Source organism: Podarcis muralis, chromosome 13 (genome assembly GCF_964188315.1).
Source record: "Podarcis muralis chromosome 13, rPodMur119.hap1.1, whole genome shotgun sequence".
Taxonomy (NCBI): domain Eukaryota; kingdom Metazoa; phylum Chordata; class Lepidosauria; order Squamata; family Lacertidae; genus Podarcis; species Podarcis muralis.
The window spans coordinates 18,123,964-18,134,864 of record NC_135667.1 but is presented as its reverse complement, the minus strand read 5'-3'; positions in this window follow the sequence as shown (position 1 = coordinate 18,134,864).

Sequence of the window (10,901 nt, the reverse complement as noted above, 5' to 3'; positions counted from 1 at the left end):
AACTGAGATGAGTCCACCCCTCACAAACATTTCTCTGATGAAAATAGGACTTTCTATTCCATAATAATAATAATAATAATAATAATAATAATAATAATTTTATTATTTATACCTCGTCCATCTGACTGGGTTGTTCCAGTAACTGTAGGTGGCTTCCAACGTATCAAGGAAATAAGAAAACATTAAACAGGGCTGCCTTCAAATGTCTTTGACAGGTTGAATAGTTTGGCTCGGGGGCCGCATAACTCCATAGTCTCCGATGAAAACAGGGAAACCCTACCATACCCTCCAACATTTCTCTGATGAAAATAGGAATCTCCTAAGGAAAAGTGGAAGGGATGCGGGTGGCGCTGTGGGTTAAACCACAGAGCCTAGGACTTGCCGATCAGAAGGTCGGCGGTTTGAATCCCCGCAACGGGGTGAGCTCCCGTTGCTCAGTCCCTGCGCCTGCCAACCTAGCAGTTCAAAAGCACCTCAAAGTACAAGTAGATAAATAGGTACTGCTCCGGCGGGAAGGTAAACGGCGTTTCCATGCGCTGCTCTGGTTTGCTAGAAGCAGCTTAGTCATGCTGGCCACATGACCTGGAAGCTGTACGCTGGCTTCCTCGGCCAATAAAGCGAGATGAGCGTCGCAACCCCAGAGTCGGCCATGACTGGACCTAATGGTCAGGGGTCCCTTTACCTAAGTAAAAGTGCGTGATTCTGGGATCAAATAAGAAACTGGAACAGCTTGTGTAAATCTGGGACTGCCCCTGGAAAATAGGGACACTTGGAGGGTCTGTAATCACTCCCACAAGAGCCAGCGGTAGTCACCAACTTGGACTGCTTTAAAAGATTAGTCAAATTTATGGAGGATAAGGCTGTCAGCCTCCATGGCTATGCTTTGCTTTCGCAGTCATGCCTCCTTATGCCAGTGGCTGGAGGATGCTGTCGTGCCAATGTGCTGCTTGCAGGCTTCCCACAGGCATCTGGTTAGCCACTCTGAGAACATGATGCTGGACTATATTATCATGACCGGCAGTGATGGCCAAACTTGGCCCTCTAGCTGTTTTGGGACTACAACTCCCATCATCCCTAGCTAACAGGACCAGTGGTCAGGGATGATGGGAATTGTAGTCCCAAAACAGCCTGGCCATCACTGTATGAACCCCAAGGGTGGATTACAACAATTAAAGCACAATATTAAAATCAGTTAAAATGACAGAAATAAAAAGAGGGTCCTAAAATTATACACTTCACATGTTGAATGTGGGCTGCTGGCCTGATCCAGCATTCTCCAATGTTCTTTGAAAGAAGCTTCATAGTTTTAAGCAAATGCATTGGGGATGCCTGAACCAATCACCTGAAGAAAGAGAAGGGGGCATTCACACTTGCACCTCTTAGCACCTGCTTGCCCCACTTTCGTGAACACTGCAGAAAGGGGCCTTGCCTGCGTATCTGAATGCATAAAGCTGCCTTATACTGTTGGAGGCAGTGGCATAGCGTGGGTTGTCAGCACCCGGGGCAAGGCAAGTAATTTGCGCCCCCTAACCCGTGGATTTGCACCCCCTAACCCGTGGATTTGCCCTAACCCCAGATGTTGCGCCCGGTGCGGCCGGCCCCCCCTGCACCCCCCACGGTACGCCACTGGTTGGAGGGCACCTAACCCTTTTGCAGCCCAGCTCTTTCCCCCATCCAGGTGGTTAAGAACAAGAAGAGAACCCTTCTGGATTAGACCAGAGGCTTGCCTTGCCTAGCATCCCGTTCGCCACAGTAAAGCAACCGGATGCTTGTGGGAAGGACGCAGGCAGAAGATGAGTGCAATGAGCCCTCTCCCGCTGTTGTTCTCTAGCAACTCTGCTGGTGGGGGGCGGGGAGGTAGGAGGGTTAAGCACATGGCTTTTTCCTCCATGAATTTCTCTAATCCCTTTAAATCCATCTAAGTTGGTGTCTGTCACCCACATCTTATGCCAGCAAATACCATAGTTCTAACTATCTGCTGTGTGCAAAGTACTTTCTCTAATACCACACGTAATTCTATAAACCTCTATAATGTCTCTCCTTCCTGATTTTTAAAAAAAACAACAACCTAAAAAGCCTCCAGTGTTGTAGCCTTTCCTCATAAAAGGGAGCCACTGCAGCCCCCTGATCATTTTGAATGCACCATTTCCAGTTCTGCAATATCCTTTTCAAAGCTGGCATAATGAGCTATACACACTATATCAAGTGTAGTCACACCATAATTTACATCACGGCATTATGATACAGGCAATTGTATTTTCTATCCCTTTCCTAATGATCCCTAGCACTGAATTCATAACTTTCACAGTTGCCACTCACTGGGTTGAATTTTTTGTTGAGCTTTTCCCTGCAATCCCAATACAGTACCAGCCTGTGAACATCTATGTGGTTAGGATTTTTTTGCCCCACACATTTGCTACTTTAATATCCACCCCACAACCTCTTTATGAACTTTAACATCACTGGTTCTAATACAGATCCTTAGTAGATCCCACTTATACCCCTCCTTTGTGAGAACTGTCAATTTCCCCCCAATTATCTGCTTCCTATTCTTTAACCCAGCTATCAGTCCATCCAGTCCAAGGCCCTTGGTGAGGGGCTTTGTAAAAGCTTTTTGGAGGTCCAAGAATACAACATGTAGTGGATCACCCTGCCCACATAGCGCTTTCAAAGAACTCTTAAAATATTAGTGAGACAACTTACACCCACAGAAATCATGTTGATTCTTCTTCAATACTTGTTCTTCTAAATGCTTGATCATTTTATATTTAATGTTTTCCACCAGTTTACCCTGAACAAACATTAAGCTAACTACTCTGTAATTTCCTGCATCCCTCCTGGCTCTCTTTTTAAAAATTAGTTTTACCCTGATTGCTTCCCAGTCCCCTGGTACAGAAGCTGATCTTAGGAACCAGGTAACTTTTGTTGTTGTTAAAAGACTAATAATTTCCACATTTGAGTTCTTTAACTTGGGAAGTGAGAGAATCCCAAGGTATGTTAACTTTTTAATTTGCTATTAAGGCCTAGAACTTTGTCTCTCGCCACCACTGTTGCGCTTAGTTCTTCCGACTCCCCCCCCCCCCCCCCCGAGGGAGTCAGCTCCAGCCTTATGGCGAAAACAAATGCAGATAATTGATTCAGCTTCTCCGCAACCTCCTTGCCTCCCATTTAAGAGCAGGAATGAAAGTTGTGAGGTATCCCTTAGGGTGTTCTGTGGGGGGGGGGTTGCATCCCTTTATTACCTGCTTGTGTTTCTTTTGCCGAAGTTTATGTTCCTTTTTGTGTTCTCATTTGGACAATGCTTCTATTTTCTGAAGGGAGCCTTCTTGCCCCTCACAGCCTCCTTGCCTCTGCTCATCAGCCATTGCTTGGACTTTCTTGCTGAGAGGACGTTATGGGTGCAAAGCAGGGATGGAGAACCAGAAGGCCACAAGCCCTTTTGGACACCTTTCCAGCTACCACATGCCTGTGGTAGGTGGAGCGATATAATTTTTTCCCCTTTGTACTGTAGATTGGCTTCTACACACACCCCTCTTTATCCTCCACCCAGACACCAGAGTTCAAGAACACATTCCAGCCAGACAAAAACACTCAAGGAGAGTGTGGCCGGGTAGGGAGCATGGCCTGAGGAAAGTCCAGAGGGCAGGGTGGAAAGGTCTGGAGCGCCACACTCAGACATGATGTTACCCATCCTGGTGTAAAGCATGTGCTCTACCACTAACTTGTGGCCTATTCCTTCCCCAGGGAGCTCAGAATAGCCAACAAGGTATGATAGTCATGACAAAATACCAAGTTAGGAGGAGCTTGGTGCAGGACAAGCACAGCCATAGCAAAGAGCTGATTTAAATCCACAACGGCTGAGCTGATTCGCCCAGCTGATTTAAATCCACAAATCCCTCCTCCTACCTTTGTCTCACCCTCGCAGCTGCTGGAAACTTTATGTAGGTCCTTTAGGTAAAGGTAAAGGGACCCCTGACCATTAGGTCCAGTCGTGGCTGACTCTGGGGTTGCGGCGCTCATCTCGCTTTATTGGCCGAGGGAGCCGGCGTACAGCTTCCGGGTCACGTGGCCAGCATGACTAAGCTGCTTCTGGCGAACCAGAGCAGCGGACGAAAACGCCGTTTACCTTCCCGCCGGAGCAGTACCTATTTATCTACTTGTACTTTGTTTTTTTTTTTTTTTTTTAATAAATTTTTATTGGTTTTCCATAAAACAAAACAAAAACATAAACATAAACAAACAAAAACGCGACTTCCCCGTACCACCCCTTTTCTGCATTCTTATTTCAAGATTTTTCAGCAACCCTCTGATCATAACTTAAGTATATTTCATATATTTAACTTCAGTTAGTTATTAATGCAACTGTAGTTCTTTATCTCTTATAACTCTGAGCCTCTAATTTTCCAAATTACAGCAGTTTTTAAGATAAACTTTAAATTTATTCCAATCTTCATCCACCGCCTCTTTCCCCCGGTCTCGAATTCTGCCAGTCATCTCTGCCAGTCCCATATAGTCGATCACCTTCGTCTGCCATTCTTCCAACGTGGGTAAATCTTGCGTCTTCCAATACTTTGCTAGAAGAATTCTTGCTGCTGTAGTGGCGTACATAAAAAATGTCCTATCCTTCTTTGGGACCATTTGGCCCACCATACCCAAGAGAAAGGCCTCTGGTTTTTTAACAAACGTTCTCTTCAGAACTTTTTTTATTTCATTATAGATCATTTCCCAGAAAGCCTTAATCTTCGGGCAGGTCCACCAAAGGTGATAGAAGGTTCCCTCCGTTTCACTACACTTCCAACACTTATTATTGGGCAAATGATAGATCTTTGCTAACTTAGCAGGAGTCATGTACCACCTGTAGATCATTTTCATAATGTTTTCTTTTAAGGCATTGCATGCCGTAAATTTAACACCAGTGGTCCATAACTGCTCCCAGTCTGCAAATTCAATGTCATGCCCAATGTCCTGTGCCCATTTAATCATATTAGATTTCACCATTTCATCTTGAGTATTCCATTTCAACAGCAAGTTGTACATTCTTGACAAATTTTTAGTATTGGGTTCTAACAGTTCTGTTTCTAATTTTGACTTCTCCACCTGGAAGCCTTTCTTTCTGTCCTGTTTAAATACTTCATTTATCTGTCGATAATGTAACCAATCTCTCACCTTAAATTTCAGTTTCTCAAAACTCTGCAATTTTACATTTTCACCATCTTGTTCTATAATTTCACAATATTTAGGCCAATTAGAACCCATATTCAATTTTTTCACCTCTTTTGCTTCCATTGGTGACAACCACCTGGGGGTTTTACTTTCAAACAGGTCTTTATACTTAATCCAAACATTATACAGAGCTTTCCTTACCATATGGTTCTTAAAACCTTTATGCAATTTTACCTTGTCATACCATATATATGCATGCCAACCAAATCTGTTGTCAAATCCTTCAAGGTCCAAAATGTCTGTATTCTCGAGGAGCAGCCAATCTTTCAACCAGCAAAGCGCTGCTGATTCATAGTAGAGTCTTAAGTCCGGCAGGGCAAAACCCCCTCTATCTTTCGCATCTGTTAATGTCTTAAATTTTATTCTTGGCTTTTTGCCCTGCCAAACAAATTTCGATATGTCTTTCTGCCACCTCTTGAAACAGTCCATCTTGTCTATTATTTGTAATGTCTGAAACAGAAATAACATTCTAGGCAATACATTCATTTTGATAACAGCAATTCTGCCTAACAAGGAAAGTTTCAGCCTTGACCATATGTCTAAATCTTTCTTAACTTCTGTCCAACATTTATCATAATTGTCTTTAAAAAGATTCACATTTTTCGATGTCAAATTCACCCCCAGGTACTTCACTTTTTTTGCTATCTCCAAACCTGTTTCATTCTGGAATGTCTCTTTTTCTTCATTTGTTAGGTTTTTTTCCAATACTTTAGTTTTTTGTTTGTTCAGCTTAAATCCTGCAACTTGACCAAATATCTCGATCAGTTCTAAAACTCTTTTTGTACTAGTGATTGGCTGTTGCAAAGTCAAAACTAGGTCATCTGCAAATGCCCTTAATTTATACTCTTTCACTCCGACCTGAATTCCTTTAACCAACTGGTCCTTTCTAATCATATTTAACAAAACCTCCAGAACTAGTATGAAAAGTAGGGGGGAAATAGGACATCCCTGTCGTGTTCCTTTCTCTATGGCTATCTCTTCCGTTACCACATTGTTCACAATTAGCTTTGCCTTCTGCTCAGAGTAAATTGCACCTATACCATTTTCAAAACCTTGGCCTACCCCCATCCCTTGGAGATTCTTTTTCATAAAACTCCAACAAATATTGTCAAAGGCTTTCTCCGCGTCCACAAAAATCAAAACCGCTTTTCTGTTAATGTTCATTTCCAACAGTTCCACAATGTCTATTATGTTCCTCACATTGTCAGACATGTGTCTACCCGGGAGAAAGCCAGATTGATCCTTATGAATCTCACCTGTCAATACTTTCTTCAGTCTTTTTGCTAAAATGTCTGCAAAAATTTTGTAATCCACATTTAATAATGATATCGGGCGGTAGTTCTTAACCTGGTTCTTTTCAGTCTCGGTCTTTGGTATAAGTGAGATAAAAGCCTCTTTCCACGTTTCAGGTGCCTTTTTCCCCTCCAATATTTCATTGCAAACTTCTTTTAGTGGTTGCACTAAACCTTCTCTCAAAGCTTTATAATATCTAGCCGTCAGTCCGTCTGGTCCTGGAGACTTTCCCAGTTGTGCCTTTTGTATGGCCTCCTCTATTTCCTGTTCTGTTATTTTCTCATTCAAAATCAACTTGCCCTGTTCTGGAATTTTCGGTAGTCCATAATTTTTAAGAAATTCTTCTATTTCTTGTTCATTTACTGGCCCTTGTGTGTATAATTTCCTAAAAAAACTTTGGAAACAGTTACTTATCTCATTTGGCTTATGAACATTCTTTCCCTCTATCTCCAAACAAGTAACTGTGTTCAATTTTTGTCTCTTTTTCAATTGCCATGCAAGGAGCTTCCCACACTTGTCTGCAGACTCAAAAGTCCTTTGTCTCATTTGTTTAATTTTCCATTCTATCTCTTGATTTGTCAGTTCCATATATTGCGTCTGATAATATTTTATTTCTCTCAAAATTTCTTGAGACTTTGGTTTTGACCTCAGTTTCTTTTCTCCTTCCTTCATTTTTTCTAAAATTCTTTCTTTCCTTTCATTTTGCTTTTTCCTCTTGATTGAATTCTGTTGTATCAGGAAGCCTCTCATCACGGCTTTACTTGCGTCCCAAATTGTTCTTTTTTCCACATCTGTTCTCAAATTTATCTCGAAGTAATCTTTCAATGTCTTTAGGGCCTTTATACAAAATTGTTCATCTCTAAATAGGGAGTCATTCATTCTCCATCTAAAGGATCCAGTTGTTGTCATTTTCATTTCCATCTTTACGGCATTATGGTCGGAGCAGGTTTTTGGGCAGATTTCTACTTTTTTAATCTTTGTAGCCATCACACTAGATACCCAGATTTGGTCGATTCTCGTCCATGTCATTTTAGATTCCGAGAAAAAAGTTCCCTCTCTCTCGAGAGGATTCTTTGTTCTCCAAATATCAATCAAGTCCATATTTTCCGTCATCTCGAAGAAAGTCTTTGGTAATCTTCCTTCTTTAGATATTGTCTGTCTTTGTGCCTTGTCCATGTTTGTAGAAACCACTCCATTCATGTCCCCCATCATTATTATTTTGCAGTCGAGATAATCTAGTAAGGTCTCATGCAACTTCTTAAAAAATTCTGCCTTCCCATCATTTGGTGCATATACTCCAATTATCAAATATTTTTCCCCCTGGATCTGTACTTCAATTGCCAGATATCTTCCTTCTTCATCCTTAAATTTTAACTTTGGGTCCAATTTTTCCTTTGCATAAATCACTACTCCTCTCTTTTTTACTTTATCAGAAGATATAAATTCTTGTCCCAGTCTTTTGTTCACCAACAATTTCCTGTGTGCTCTAGTTATGTGAGTTTCCTGTAGACATATCAGATCCAGTTGTTCCCTTTTCAAAATGTGGAAAACCTGTCGTTTTTTTCTGGGATGGTTCAAACCGTTGCAATTCCAGCTTAGAAGTTGCAGAGACATTTTGTTTGTTAGATGTTTGATCCTCCGACTGCTCCAAGTTTTTCTTCCTCTTCAGTTGGCAGTTGTGGTAGTCCAAATGATAGATTTGCAATGTCTGTTAGCCCTCCTCCTTCTGGTGTTAATCCTTGCCCTTCTTTTGCCGGATCCACCGTACCTTTCTGTAGGTCCTCTAGGTTTCTCTCCAAAAAGTACTCTTTCTCCTGTACTGTTCTTATTCTTACTTTCTTCCCTTTGTAGTTGAAGGACAACCCCTGTGGGAATTCCCACCTGAAGGGTATGAAGTTCTTCCTCAGCAAATTGGCAAGATCTCTATAAAAGGTCCTCACTTCCAAGATGTATTTAGGGATGTCTTTAAAGATTTGGACTTGAATGTTTCCAATCACCAAAGCTTTTTGATAATGAAGGTTCAGTATCTTGTCTCTTTCCTCTTTGGTTCTAAAGGTGATCAGACAATCCCTTGACTTCTTGCTTTGCTTTCTACCAAGTCTGAAAGCAGTTGTTATCCCCACTTCATCTTCCTCCAGATCTTCTTGCCAATTTTCCAGAATTGCCTCTGTGAGAAATTCCGCCAGATTGTCCTCTTCTTTCTCTGGAACCTGTCTAAATTTCAGATTTCGTTCTTTCCGTTGTAATTCCAGTAAGGAGAGGGCCGCTTCATGCTCATTCACCTTTTTCTCAATCGGCACAAGTCTTTCCTGTGTCTCACCTGCGACAGATTTTGCACTCTCTGCAATTTTCCTTGTTTCTGAAGATTCCTGAATCAGTCTATTTATAGATTCTGTATTTGTTGCCACTGATGTGGTATTCAAGTCCAATCTTGCTGTAAGTTCTGTCAATTTCTTTGAATTTTCTGCTGATTGCTTTGTTAAGGCCTCAAGGGATTGATTTATTTTAAGCAGTGCCTGTGTCATAGGTTCCATTGATGCTGCTGTCCCAGTGTCTGGTGCAGGCACTGTGTTGCCAGAGATTGAGCCTCTTTTCTTTTGTGTTTGTTTAACTTTAGATCTGGTTCTTATCTCCTCTGCCGTGCCACTCATATCCCAAGGCCGTTCTCACAGGAAAAACTTGCAATGGAAAATCCCAGTATTAGTCAGTTACTTTACAATTTTTCCCTCTTAGCCCTCAAGAGGGAGCAGTTAAAAGTTTCCAAGTTAGAAACAACAAAGAGACAGAAAGCCGGATGTAGAAAATCTCAAGTCCGCCATTAAAGTTATAAAACTTCTTCTCCAATTTAAATTTGGTTAGTCCAATATCAGTAACAAAGTCCCATTTAAATCTTAAATGTCTTAAAATTTTTCCACCATTTAAGGTGTAGTCTATATCCACTTCAAAGTTGTTTTAAAGAACAGTTTTCCCGGTGTTAAGTCCTGGCAGGTCGTCCCGGGGATCAGAGCAGTGAAAAACTTTGTTTCCCTTTAAGTTAAAAGTATCTTCGCAAGACTGTCTTTTTTTCCCCCTTCTCCTGCCAATCTGGAGGGGAGAGATACTTTTGACAGCTCAGGTTTGACAGTTCGCAACTAAGTCTCTAATAACTGCAGCGAGGTCTTTCGTTGCTTTAAATTCCTGCAGTCCAGGGGGGGCAGACTTCCTTATTTTTTGCCCTCCCGTTTTCAGCCAAATTTTCAATTTTTTAAGGTTCCTAATTTTTTCCCTTCTTACTCACGGGAATCCAGTCCAGATTTTCTTTTCAGGAAGGAATCGGCGCTCTCCGCTAATGGCGACGCGGCTTCACTCCGCAGGCTGGGTAGCGACTCTCAGCACCGCGCTCACTCCCGATGCCGCTCCGGAGCCTTTAAAAAGGCTCTTTCACAGTACCGGGGGGCGCAAAGGTGCCCACCGAGTCTCCTTGCTCTCAGGCTTCCGCGCCTGAGATTTTAGGGGTCCCCCGCTCGCCGTAGCGGGTAAGACCCGAACTTGCGGAGCAGTCCTTCTCCGGAGCTCGGAGGTAGGACCGCCATTAAGCGCTGGCACCGACCGGAAGTCTATCTACTTGTACTTTGAGGTGCTTTTGAACTGCTAGGTTGGCAGGCGCAGGGACCGAGCAATGGGAGCTCACCCTGTTGTGGGGATTCGAACCACTGACCTTCTGATCGGCAAATCCTAGGCTCTGTGGTTTAACCCACAGCGCCACCCGCGTCCCATGTAGGTCCTTTACCCCCTAGCAATAAGACTTAACAGGCTGTTGTCTAATAGGCATCACTAAATCTTCTCTAGGCAAGCAGGGATTAAACAACAAGCCTAGAAAAAATAGCAAAGAGTCAACACGCTAGAATGCTTTGCGGTTACTGGGCAGAGCAACCACAGCCTCAGCTCTGGATTGTTGTGCCATGGAAATGTAAACAACCTGTTTAGAACCAAAAATAAGCTTGTTTTAGAATGGCAAATTCTATGCCCAACACAGGAAAGCAAAGCCCTGCCTGAAATGCAGAGGTGTGGTATGGAAAGGGGTGGAGAAGGCCTTTCATGCTGCAAAGTTATAAAAAGCAGGCTCCTGCACAAAGAATCTATATGGAGAGTTTCCTTAGGAAGTACTACCCTCCCCAACCCAGAAAGATCACAAACGCAGACTCCAAAGGTGCCATTCTATTTTTTCCAAAAATGTACAGGTTACAGACAAAGAAGTTTCAAAACAGACACCCCATAAATCCTATATGTCTCTCCCCACACCCAAGGCATCCTGAAATCAGCATGAATTTAGAGTTTTTTCTAGACTACAGAGAGAAAACATGGCATCTATACATCAAGTCTTCCTCAACTGTGCTGGCTAGGGT